Raw genomic sequence first — 12,210 nt, forward strand, 5'->3', positions numbered from 1 at the left:
AGCCCCAAGAGGGCTGCACCCAGCTGGTACCCGGGAAAGGGGGAGGGCTCCAGGGAGGAACTGGGAAATAGACTTCACCGAAGTAAAACCAGGAAAGTATGGATGTAAGTATTTGCTGGTTATGGTAGATACCTTCTCTGGGTGGGTGGAGGCTTTTCCAACCAAGCATGAGACTAGCCAGGTAGTAGCAAAAAGATTAATTGAGGAAATCATCCCCAGGTATGGGGTCCCTGAAGCTATAGGTTCCGATAACGGCCCGGCTTTCATAAGCAAAATCCTGCAAGGATTAGCCCGAGCTTTGGGAATAGATTGGAAGTTACACTGTGCTTATAACCCACAAAGCTCTGGGCAGGTAGAAAGAATGAATCAGACCCTAAAGGAGACCCTTTCTAAATTGGTATTGGAGACTGGTGGGGACTGGGTGATGCTCCTTCCCTTAGCCATCTTCCGCACTCGGAACTCCCCCTATGTACATGGTTTAACTCCATTTGAGATAATGTACGGGGCTCCTCCACCCATAATTCGGTGAGTGCAGCTTCCCGGTGCAGAGAACCTGGCCCCTGACTATCTGAATGTGTTGCAGGCTCTTGCCAAAGTGCAGCAGGAAATCTGGCCCCTGATGAGAGCATATTACGAGGGCGGGAAAATTCCAAGCCCGGAACATGGCATCGTCCAGGGGATATGGTATGGGTCAAAAGACACCAAGTAAAGACTCTTGAACCCAGGTGGAAGGGACCTTACATTGTATTGTTTACCATCCCCACTGCTCTCAAGGTTGACGGTATCGCTCCTTGGGTGCATCACACCCACGTTCGGAAAATCCTGCCTCACAAAAACCCGGGTGACCATGAGGAAGAGTGGAAAGTGCAGCAGCATCCTGTGAATCCCCTGAAAATACACCTAAGCCAAAGATGAAGGGGATCCTGCTGATAAGTGCCTTCGTATGGACTCTTGAGGAAGCTACATCGGTGAAGCTGATTCCAGGGCCTGCAAGAAAACCGGGTTTGGGTCTCTCCGGGTTAGGTAACCCTTATGGGAAATGGTGCAGGCATTCGCAGAGACTCTGAACTGCCCCACTCCCTCCCTCACCGATCCCTGTTGGTTATGCTATCCAGGTTCACCCCCCTTCTATGAGGCAATCGGGATAAATGGCTCCTACACCATTAACGACTCCTATCCCACTTATTGGGACAGGGGTCCGAGGGGACTTACAATCGCTAGGTCTCAGTTGCGGGAACGTGTGTAAGCTCAGTCCTGATAGTCCGGAGCCAGTTATGCTCGTCCTACACATATAATACATGGAAGCAGGACAAGTGGATTATACCCTCCTCGGGTTGGTGGCTCTGTTTAAAGACAGGCCTCACCCCGGCCATATCCACCTCTGTGTTTAATGCTAACAGTGAGTTTTGTGTACTTGTGGCCATTCTACCACGCCTAGTATATCGTTCTCATGAGACCCTCCTTTCTTATTGGGAAGAATGGCCAAACCCCCACAGGGAAAAAAGGGAAGTTATTACCGCCTTGACCATTGGGGCCCTTTTTCCCTAGGGATGGCAGGGGCTGCACAGGGTTCGCAGCCCTTGTAACTCGAGAACAGGGGCTCACAGCTCTGAGGCGGGCTGTCGACAGAGACCTAGAACAACTTCGACAGACAATATCAGACTTGGAACAATCTCTTACCTCCTTAGCTGAGGTGATCCTACAAAACAGAAGGGGCCTGGACCTCCTGTTCTTAAAAGAAGGTGGACTGTGCGCGGCCTTAAAGGAAGAGTGTTGCTTCTATGTAGACAAAACAGGTGCAGTCAGAGATTCCCTGGCCAAACTAAAGAAAGATCTAGAGAAGAGGCATAAAGAATATGACAGTAGCAAAAGCTGGTTTGACTCTTGGTTCAAATACAAACCTTGGTTTGCTCCTCTACTCTCGGCTGTTACAGGGCCACTGGTCATCCTGCTGTTATTGCTTACGATTGGTCTGTGCATAGTAAATAGGCTGCTTAGGTTTGTGCGGGAAAGGATTAACACTGTCCAACTTCTGGTCCTTCAACAGAGATATCAGGCCCTGGATGCCGCTGTGGAAGATTCCTCAGTTTAATCAAGAAAAGGGGGGAATGTAGAGGAATGCAGGGAACAGGGCTGAGCCACCCAGTTTTCGTAGAAACTACGTGAGGCTAACATTCCTGGACCCTGCCCTAAGTTAGAAAACTAGAAGTAAACGACCCCCCCTGGGGTGGAAACTCGTTGTAAGTCACTTAGGAATGCTTGTGCAAAGGTCAGGCACCTGGTGTATCCCTGTTCCAATTTTATTGGCCAAAGTATAGAATGTGTTTCAAATTCATTGGTTGGGGTAATGTGCAGGCTCTGGTGCAATGACTGTAGAAATCCCATATAAACCATACCTAAAGTTGCTTGGGGGTCGGCAGCTCGGACTCGGCCTGCATGTCAGGGGAAGTGCTGTCGACCCCAGCTTGCGGGCTGAATAAAGACTTTGCTTGGATTTTCATCTCCATGTCCGTGTGTCTTGTTCTCTGGGAAACCTCGGAGTCCTGGACTCTAACATAACAATTTTGAATACTTTGCTTTATCGTATTGTCTCTCTCTTTACATATGTATCATTTAAATTTATTTTTATGAACCTTTTGAGAGTTGGTTGCAATATCATTCCCTATGACCTCTTAGTGCTTTATTGTGTATTTCCTGAGCAAAATGATATTCTCTTACATTACCATAGAATAGTTGTCAAATTCAGGAAATCTAACATTGAAATAATACTTTTATCCAGTCTATGGTCCATAACCCAATGTGTCAATTGTCCTAAAAATGTCTTTTACAGCATTTTTTCCCTTCCAGTATAGGAATATGGAAGATTTCCTTAGCTTTTATCTTTGATAAAATGTTTTATAGAATATTTAATATTTTATATAATGTTTAATGAACATTATTTTATTTTATAGAATGTTTATCCCTTTGGATTTGTCTGGTGTTCCTGATCATGCTGTCCTAACTGCATACATCAGTGACTTGTCCATCTTAGAGTATCGTGTCTGGGGGTATACACTGTCCATCTCCCCTCACTGGCAAGGTTAACTTGATCACCCAATCAAGATGTCTGTCTCCACTGGATAGTTACTCTTTTCCTCTTTTAACTAAGTAATCTGTGGGGAGACACTTTGGGACTACACACATGTCCTTCTCCTCATCAAACTTCCCCCACCCCTAGATTTTGCATCTGCTGATAATTATGGTCTGAAAGAGTTTTGTTTTGATAGTTGCAGGGTTATCTTTGCTAACCTCATTCCATAATTTTGTCTTTCTTTTTCCACAGTTGGAACTGGCTCCCAGGAACATCATTGTAGTATTTGTTTTCTCAGTCTTATAATACCCATAAATTAGTTTCAGCATTGCTGCACTGATATCACAATTAAAAAAAAAAAGAAAACTACTGGAAAGAGTTCAAGATTTGTTTGCAGTTCTTTTATTCCCTTGATTGTTGGTATAATGTCAAAGTGCTATGCTCAAAAGCTACTTGGATTGGATCTCTTTTTCCCCCTTCTGTGTTGTATTTATTGTCCCCTACCCCCCAACATAGTTATCCATTTAAAATAGAGTAGTGTTAATTTGTTTCTGTCTTTTAAGTTTTAGTTTTTTTTCCCTTCTTACTCCATCCTCTCAAATCTAAAATCTATAGCCCAGTGTGTTAATCTGCTAGGGCTGCCATGCTAGAATATTGTAGACTGGGTGGCTTGAACAATGGAAATTAATTTTCTCACAGAGGCTGGAAATTCAAGATCTCGTCCAAGTAGGCCCACAGGGTGGGTTTCTGTTGAGGCCTCTCTCTTTGACTTGCAGGTGGTCACCTGCTCTCTGTGTCCTCAAGTGGCCTTTCCTCTGCTCATGCACCTCTGGCAACTCTTTCTCTTCTTTTAAAGATACCAGTCCTTTGTAATTCATAGATGCTTCAAGTCATTTCTTTTGAGGATTGGGGCCTCACCCTTTGACCTTATTTAAACCTAATTACCTCCTCACAGGCCCTTCTGCCAACTGATATTGAGGGTTAGGGCTTCAACATATGAATTTAGAGGTCACAATTCAGTCCATAACACCTACTATCTTTAAGCTCTCCTGTGAAGCTCTTGAAACTGTTGTTGACGCTCTCTGAGGCTGCTGACTCCTTTTGGTTTAGTTCCTTCCTTGTGCACCTATTTATTTGTTTCCTTACTCATGCTCCCACACGTTCATCCAATTGTTCATTAGTGATGAATGATTCAAAACTAAAACTGAACTTCAAAAACTGTTTATGGAACACCTATTAAGCATAAGGTACTTTGCTAGACATATCATTTAATTATAATATTAGGGTGATAGATGTGGCTCAGAATTTTTCGCATTGCCCTTTGTTCCCTTGTACGTACTTCAGAATCTCAGCAACACATTTAGTGAAGTCTCTATGCCACAGTTTATCCCATATTCTTATTTATCAATGGAATTAATTATAAAGTGATTCTGTAAACTGCTCTTTTTCCTCATTGACCAGTGTCTTGATAATGGTTTTCAGCTCGGGCAAAGGAAATTCTGGGGCAAAATACCCCTAAAAACAAAAATCAGTCAAAGGGAGAAATAAAGTTTAAAACCCATTTATTGCTCACAAACTGCAGTCCGGCCTATCTCTCTCTGGCTCAAGCAGCAACCACACCACTGGCCCTCCCCCTCACCTCTCAGGTACAGATAAGACCTCTGTTGCCCAGGTAATCACCCATTGATATGGAGATAAACTTCTCTACCCCTGAGGAAAGATGCAAATACACTATGGCCATACTTCTTTCCACCGCTGAACGTCTATTGATATGCAGATATACTAAAGCCAGGCAAGATATTCTGGAAATGCTACAATTTTACCCACAACCAGGCACAATGAAATCCAGTCATTTGGATTTTTTTGGAAGCATTCTTGCTAACTGTAAGGTAAATTCCAGCCAAAATAATCAGGCGACCAGAGGCAACAAAGGGCCAGGCAGTTTATTTGAGCACAGTCCCAGGTGAGGTTCACCAGTCTACATAAAAGGAGGCTGGGGAAGTCACGCCCAGGAGGGGAGGTGGGGAGTTTTTAAGAGAACAGGGAAGGGAGGGGGAAGTGGGACATGCTAGGGGTAGGTGGGGAATTTTTTATTGGCTCAGGGTCAGGTGATGGACAGCCAGAGGTCTCCTCCTTCTGGATGGAGGGGGTCTGCATCTGGGGTTTGTTGGCATGTCATGGGACTGGAATCCAGGAAAAGCTGTTCCTTCCTTCCCCATACAGCACAGAGCTACTTGGTGCTGTCTCTGCTCCACCTGCATTGTCCTCGCCCTTCTCCCTCCAGTGCCTCCAGCCATACATTCCAGCCTTTTGGTCATAATGGGTGACAACTCGATCTGGCTACTTCCAGCTGACAAGGGGCATCGTGGAGGGGGGGTGGTTCCTAGCATGTAGTTACATTGCTCTGACTGCAAATATCCTGCCTTACTTTCTCCAGAGGCTCTCACCTTATTCTGTCTAAGCCTATGGTCTCTGCAGATAGAGACTCTAGCTGCTGCTAGGGAAAAGGGGTGATGACCACTCTGGCTGCTTCATGCTGAGAGGGTGCGCAGTAAGGGGTGCAGCTAGGTTTCCATCACTGGTCAGTTGAGAGGGCCTCAGAAGGTTGGCACTTCTATTCTGGGTTTCATTTCTATTACTATTTGAAGTTTTGTGGCTTCTAGGCAAGATAGAACAAATTGTGTTATTAGGTTAAGTAGAAACATCTGGAGTTGGATTTTCTATTCTGGAAGGACAAACTTGATGAGATTAATAATGCATGGCTGAATATGAGATCTAGAAATATGAAGAGTCTAATTGAGAATCATAGCCAGGTATCAGGGGGAAACTAGAATTCTGGATTGAGTTTACATCTCAATGACTAGTATTAGGATTTAGTATAGATAAGACTGCATTATTGAAACAATACTTTTCTCTAAAATCACTCTCATTTTTATTAGAAGTAGCCAGATTAAGAAAATAATTAACAGTTGGCTTGATTATTTGCATAAGTGCAGCAAGAAGAGTAATTGATTATGTAGGACCCCAACCTCCCTGAGAAATAAGTTAGCCTAAGAGTAGCCATCTTGAAGCACAAAAAGCCATTCTGATATATGACTCAGAGGGAACAACTGAAACCAGGTAACTCCTCTGGAAAAACAAGTTAATCAATCATGACTGTTGGCAGCGCTAACCTCTCGGTTAGTTAATCATAAATGCCGACCCTACCTTGCTACACCCCCCAAGGACGTGGCACTAACCTAGAAATCGTAGGTTTGAAAAATTACTGCCTTTGTAGTATTGTTATCTTGCTATGTAGTATTGTTATCTTGTTATTACAAAACAATCTGTAACCATGGTAATCCTCTAGGGCTGAATGCCTCAGAAAATCCTATATAACCACTTAGTTGTAAGTGCTCAGGGTCCTCGTTGAGACCCGCTGCGACGGGCTGACTTGGACCCCAACTAGTTGGCTTCTGAATAAATTCCTCTTGCTTGTTGCATCAAGAAACGTCTTTGGTGAGTGATTTGGGGCGGCGCCTTCCTCAGGGGAATCCAACATTTGGGGGCTCGTCCGGGATCATGCGTTCACCCCGCTTCACTCCCAAAGTCGCTCTTGGAGGAAGAGGTAAGATTAGTGGCGCCTTGAGTTGTCTGTGTTCTGTCTTCTGTTTTTCAGTGAGACCGGTCAGAATTCTGAAAAGGGGTACCCACTGTCTGGCAGCTGTCCTGATCCCGTAAAGCGGTCGAGACTGCGGTCGGTAGACGTACTAGGAGCACCGCAGGCTGCAACCCTGGGGGACGCCTCGGGGAGGTTGGGAGGCCAGGGACGCCTGGTAGCCTCCCGTCTGTTTTTCTGGCAAGGTGAATCTGATGAGATAGGGTTGATTTTCAGGCGCCAGGAATATCAACCCTCTGATTCCTTTCGGTTTCTGTTTGAAAATCTGAGAAAAAACAAAAAGCGGCCGCTGTGTGTCTAATCTGTGTGTGTCTCTGTTTTTTGTGTCTTTCATGTGCCTAATAATTGTTATACTGACAATGGGACAGACTCAGACAACCCCCTAAGTGTGTAAATGAATATATCTTTCTACCTCCGGATGGTATTAATGAAATTGATTTAAAGACAAGCGCTTGTGAAAATTGAGTGTTCTAAAACTTCCAGAAAACCTGATAAAAAAGTGTTAAGCATTAATGCTAATTTGAGTTTGCCTGCGGCGGGCATGTCCTGGTAGTTGTCGGCTGCCTGAGTTTACCTAGAGTCATTTGAGTCATGTTATCTGCTAAATCTTTTAAGAATAGAATGCTTAGAAGCTTGGCTTTGTCTAGTGTTCAGTGGGGGTCTTGTGAGTAGGCTAGCATAGTTGTTGCATGTAGGTGAACTGGATAAGTGTGGCAAGTGAACACCTTTTTAACTGTGTGTTGCAGTGTGTATGCCTACCTGCAGCCTGAGAATCTTTGTAGTAACTTAAGGCCTTAGAGTTTTGTTAAGTTGAGAAGATGTGCTCTGTGTTTTCTGGGAGATTGTGCTGTGAAGCTCATGGTTGCAGAAATTGTAGAATGTGTTCGTAAGTTTGTCAGTCTAGGAAATGTTGGTTTGACAGTTTGCAGTGTCCTGCTTCTCAGTGTTCACTGGAGCTTGAAGTTTCTAATAGTTTTGAGTTCTGGTTAGAACTGCTTAAAGTGATAGGGCATTTCTCTATGCTGGAAGATGTATGTTTTAATGAGAGAAAGTGTAAAGAACGGAAATTCGTTTTGTTGAAAGTAAAAGAAAGTAACTTTGTTCTAAAGTACAGCTATTTATTTAAAGAGAGACAAAGAGAGAAAACAGCCTGGTGCCTTTTGTTGTGGAAGATCTGCTCAGCCTGTTGCTTTGGGGGGAGGGTTAAGATGTTTAGAGATAAAGTGAGATAAACCCAGTCAAGCCGCAGGCAAGCCCAGGCATAATTCTCACCGGCTTATGTGCTTGGGACCATGGGGCAAATGAAGAATAAATTACTATATTCTTACAGATATAGTCGTGCCTAGTGAAATTAAAGCAAGTGAGTCTTGATATCAAGTGCACAGCAAAATTAAAATCTCGTTTCCAGTTAAACAGTTTTCTTTAACTGTTAGTCTGCTCTTAATGTTGAAAGATCACAGCAGTTTCTCATGCTTAAAGTCTCAGTGAGTTGCCATGAAATCGTAATGTTAAAGGGACTAAAAGCTAAAGTTTGTTAACAACTGTATAACCTTTATTTGCCTTTGAAATATTTTGTTATTAAAAATGATTGCATGGCCTGAAAAATTGAATTCCTAAGCAGAATAGTAACAAAGTTTTTTTCAGCTGATTAAATGCACTTAGTTAACAAACCAAAATTTATTAAACTGTAGAATCTGGACAAGATTATGTTTCTCCCAGAAAAACAGGTTTCACTGTAAAGGTTTAGATAGACGAACGTGTGACCACTTTTGAGAAAAGTTGTAATAGATTTTTTTGAGAACCACCAGGTCTTCTTGTTTAATTTATATGCTGTATGTTTAAAAAAAAAAAAACAAACATGGGGGACTCTCCATATTTTTTAATGCAAATAATCTTAGAGCTTTTAATAGAATTTGCATAGCAGCTTATATCTACTATTAAAAAGTAAAACATTCTTGAAGCTTTCAGGGAAGACCTGTAAACTTAAGCACTTTCTCTGCTTTTTTGTATCTGGTCTTAGACACTTATGCTGAGTTATGTTCTTATTATTTTCACTGTTTGTAAGCTATTGATTGTAAGCCAAAGGTCATCATTTCTCAGTCCCTAAATGAAGAAGTAAAATGCCTGATCTCTTTCATCTCAAATCATATTTCTGGTCATATTTGAATATCTGTGTGAAAGAAAGAGACATTTAAATTTGAGATTCTGCTTAAACTTTTAAGTTGAATTTGACTATAGCCATATTCATTCTTTGTATGTATCTCTAACAAGTCTTTTGTATGCCTGGTGATATTATACTCTGCCTTGAGTTTAGACAGTTCTTTCAGCTAAATATGAATTCTTATTGTAGCTTTTTTCCCCTCCTGAAGATCAAAGCAGAAGAATCTACCATCTGCTACCATTCTCTCAAGAATGCTTAGTAACCTAGAATTAGTTTGACTTTCTGTATGTTGTCTTTAAAAATTGACAGCAGCAGTCTCCCCTGCTGCCCCACTTTTTAAGATATCTCGTTTACTGTGCTGAGTATATAGACAATAAATGTGTAATGATAGTTCTAAAAAAATTAAATGCAAAAAGGTGCTTTTACCTCTAGTTAACTCTGATATTTTCCAGAGGGCCCCTGGAACATGTCAGAAGAATTTTTTCTCACTAGAGAAAGTATTTGACTAATTTGGCTTATTTATCTGATATATATATATTTATTTACCAGGAAAGCACTGTCAAAGAGAATGATGCTAAACTTTGTTACTGAATGTTTTGTATTACAGAAATATCAGAATTTCCTTATGTCAACTGTTTTACAGTAAGCTCTCATCAGATCTTTAACCATTGTCATTTGTAAGTCTTTTGTCATTTATAGTATTATCCCTAAACTGGTAAAGAACTAGATTTCAGCAGAACAGGTATTAGTTACATAAGATTACATAAACTAAAGAAAATGATTTTGTGTCTTTTTGTTTCAAATGTTGCTGGTAAAGTGTTTTAACCTTGTTCTCTTAAACTGACAACAGTTTAGTAAATGACTATCTTTATGAGCAGAATTGAAACATCCTTCTCTCTACTTGATCCCTCCAGAGTTTAAAAACTTTCAGTGACTGTTTTTGTATTCCATGGCAGTATGTTTATTTGCACGAGTTCAATAAGAATCTGCTTTCCTTGTGAGAAGACTACTTAAGAACACTGGTTATACTACCAGGGCTTTGACTGGAATGTCGTACCTGAGAGACATGTGCATAGACTCAGATGTGAACAACTTTAAAGAACTAAGATTGACTTTATAAAGCCAACAAAGCCCCTTGGAAGAACTGGCCTGGTACCTTGCTTACAGAGTTCCCAGCAGCCTTACCAGGTGAGTAAAGAAGGTCACTTCCTGGCAGGTGCAGAGACCTTGAGAAGAGAAGAATTCATCCAAATCTACAGGTACTGCAGGCAAAGCCTGATGGCAAGTCTGGCTTGGCTGTCTGGCCTCAAGAGGCCTTTAAAAGTTCAATCTGAAATTCCTTACAAAAAGTTCCAGCAAAGCATATTTAAAAGAGCCTGTGTAATCAATTGCTCTTCTTGCTGCACCTGTGCAAATAATCAAGCCAGCTGTTAATTATTTTCTTAACCTAGTTACTTCTAGTAAAAATGAGAGTGATTTTAGAGAGAAGTATCGTTTCAATAATGTAGCCTCCTTCCAGAATAAAAAATCTAACTCCAGATGTTGCTACATAACCTAATAACACAATTTGTTTTATCTTGCCTAGAAGCCACAAAACTGCAAATAGTAATAAAAATGAAACCCAGAATAGAAGCGCCAGCCTTCTGAAGCCCTCTCAACTGACCAGTGATGGAGACCTAGCTGCACCCTTTACTGCGCCCCCTTCTCAGCACGAAGCAGCCAGAGCGGTCATCGCCCCTTTTCCCTAGCAGCAGCTAGAGTCTCTATCTGTAGAAGAAAGAATGAGACCATACCCATAGCCTTCCCTGGTAAAAACAGGTATTTAATCCCTCCTCCCAAGGGATGGTGGGCTTGTAACACTGGAGTGACCCCATGTGTCTCTACTTCTGCCTTCAACTCCTCCCGTGATTTCTGTATCATGGTCCAGTTAGTACCCAGACTAATGTATCATGATGACTTATCATTCGTGGCAGAATTAGAACCTAAACTAAGGTATAAAAGAGAGCCAGTCTCACTCACTCTAGCTGTATTACTAAGAGTAGGAGTCGCAGCCGGAGTAGGACCAGGGGCAGCTGCAATTATACAAGGAAACCAACATTACGAAGGACTAAGAATAGCTATCGATGAAGATTTGAGAACTATAGAACAGTCTATTTCTAAACTTGAAAAGTCCCTAACCTCTCTCTCTGAAGTAGTGCTGCAAAATAGACGAGGGTTAGATTTACTATTTCTAAAAGAAAGTGGATTGTGTGCAGCTCTAAAGGAAGAGTGCTGCTTCTATGCAGCCATACTGGAGTAGTAAGAGACTCAATGTCTAAATTAAGAGAAAGATTAGATCAGCGAAAGCGAGAACGAGAAGCTAACCAGAGCCTGTTTGAATCCTGGTTTTCTAGATCCCCATGGCTTACAACTCTAATATCCACTTTGGCAGGACCCCTGCTTATTTCAATATTGCTCCTCACCTTAGGTCCCTGCATTTTAAATCGAGTAATAACCTTTATTAGAGAAAGAGTAAGTGCTGTGCAGGTGCTAATGCTGAGACAACAGTATCATACCCTCACACAACAAGAAGAAACCAACATTCCATGATTAGAATGTTCAGAAAAAGAAGTGGGGAATGTAGGACCCCAACCTCCCTGAGAAATAAGTTAGCCTAAGAGTAGCCATCTTGAAGCACAAAAAGCCATTCTGATATATGACTCAGAGGGAACAACTGAAACCAGGTAACTCCTCTGGAAAAACAAGTTAATCAATCATGACTGCTGGCAGTGCTAACCTCTCGGTTAGTTAATCATAAATGCCGACCCTACCTTGCTACACCCCCCCAGGATGTGGCACTAACCTAGAAATCGTAGGTTTGAAAAATTACTGCCTTTGTAGTATTGTTATCTTGCTATGTAGTATTGTTATCTTGTTATTACAAAACAATCTGTAACCATGGTAATCCTCTAGGGCTGAATGCCTCAGAAAATCCTATATAACCACTTAGTTGTAAGTGCTCAGGGTCCTCGTTGAGACCCGCTGCGACGGGCTGACTTGGACCCCAACTAGTTGGCTTCTGAATAAATTCCTCTTGCTTGTTGCATCAAGAAACGTCTTTGGTGAGTGATTTGGGGCGGCGCCTTCCTCAGGGGAATCCAACAATTACATGGGATCTTTTAAATGTGCTTTGCTGGAACTTTTTGTAAGGAATTTCAGATTGAACTTTTAAAGGCCTCTCGAGGCCAGACAGCCAAGCCAGACTTGCCATCAGGTTGTGCTTGCAGTACCTGTATATTTGGGTGAATTCCTCTCTTCTTGAGGTTCCCAAGACATTCCTGA

At 42.0% G+C, this 12,210-nt stretch overlaps 1 protein-coding gene across 2 annotated transcripts in view; it reads left to right on the top strand.

Annotated features, from left to right (window-relative positions):
- The window catches only part of LOC140849598 (uncharacterized), a 29,889-nt gene extending 17,907 nt beyond the window's left edge, over window positions 1-11,982 (top strand). The window contains exons 2-3 of one of the 2 annotated variants that reach the window (XM_073237334.1): window positions 775-6,677; window positions 10,475-11,982. The gene's annotated coding sequence lies outside the window, so the exon portion shown is untranslated. The other variant, XR_012131678.1, reaches the window with a different exon arrangement.
- Window positions 11,983-12,210: the final 228 nt, after the last annotated feature.

The sequence above is a fragment of the Manis javanica genome, chromosome 5, assembly GCF_040802235.1.
Source record: "Manis javanica isolate MJ-LG chromosome 5, MJ_LKY, whole genome shotgun sequence".
NCBI lineage: Eukaryota > Metazoa > Chordata > Mammalia > Pholidota > Manidae > Manis > Manis javanica.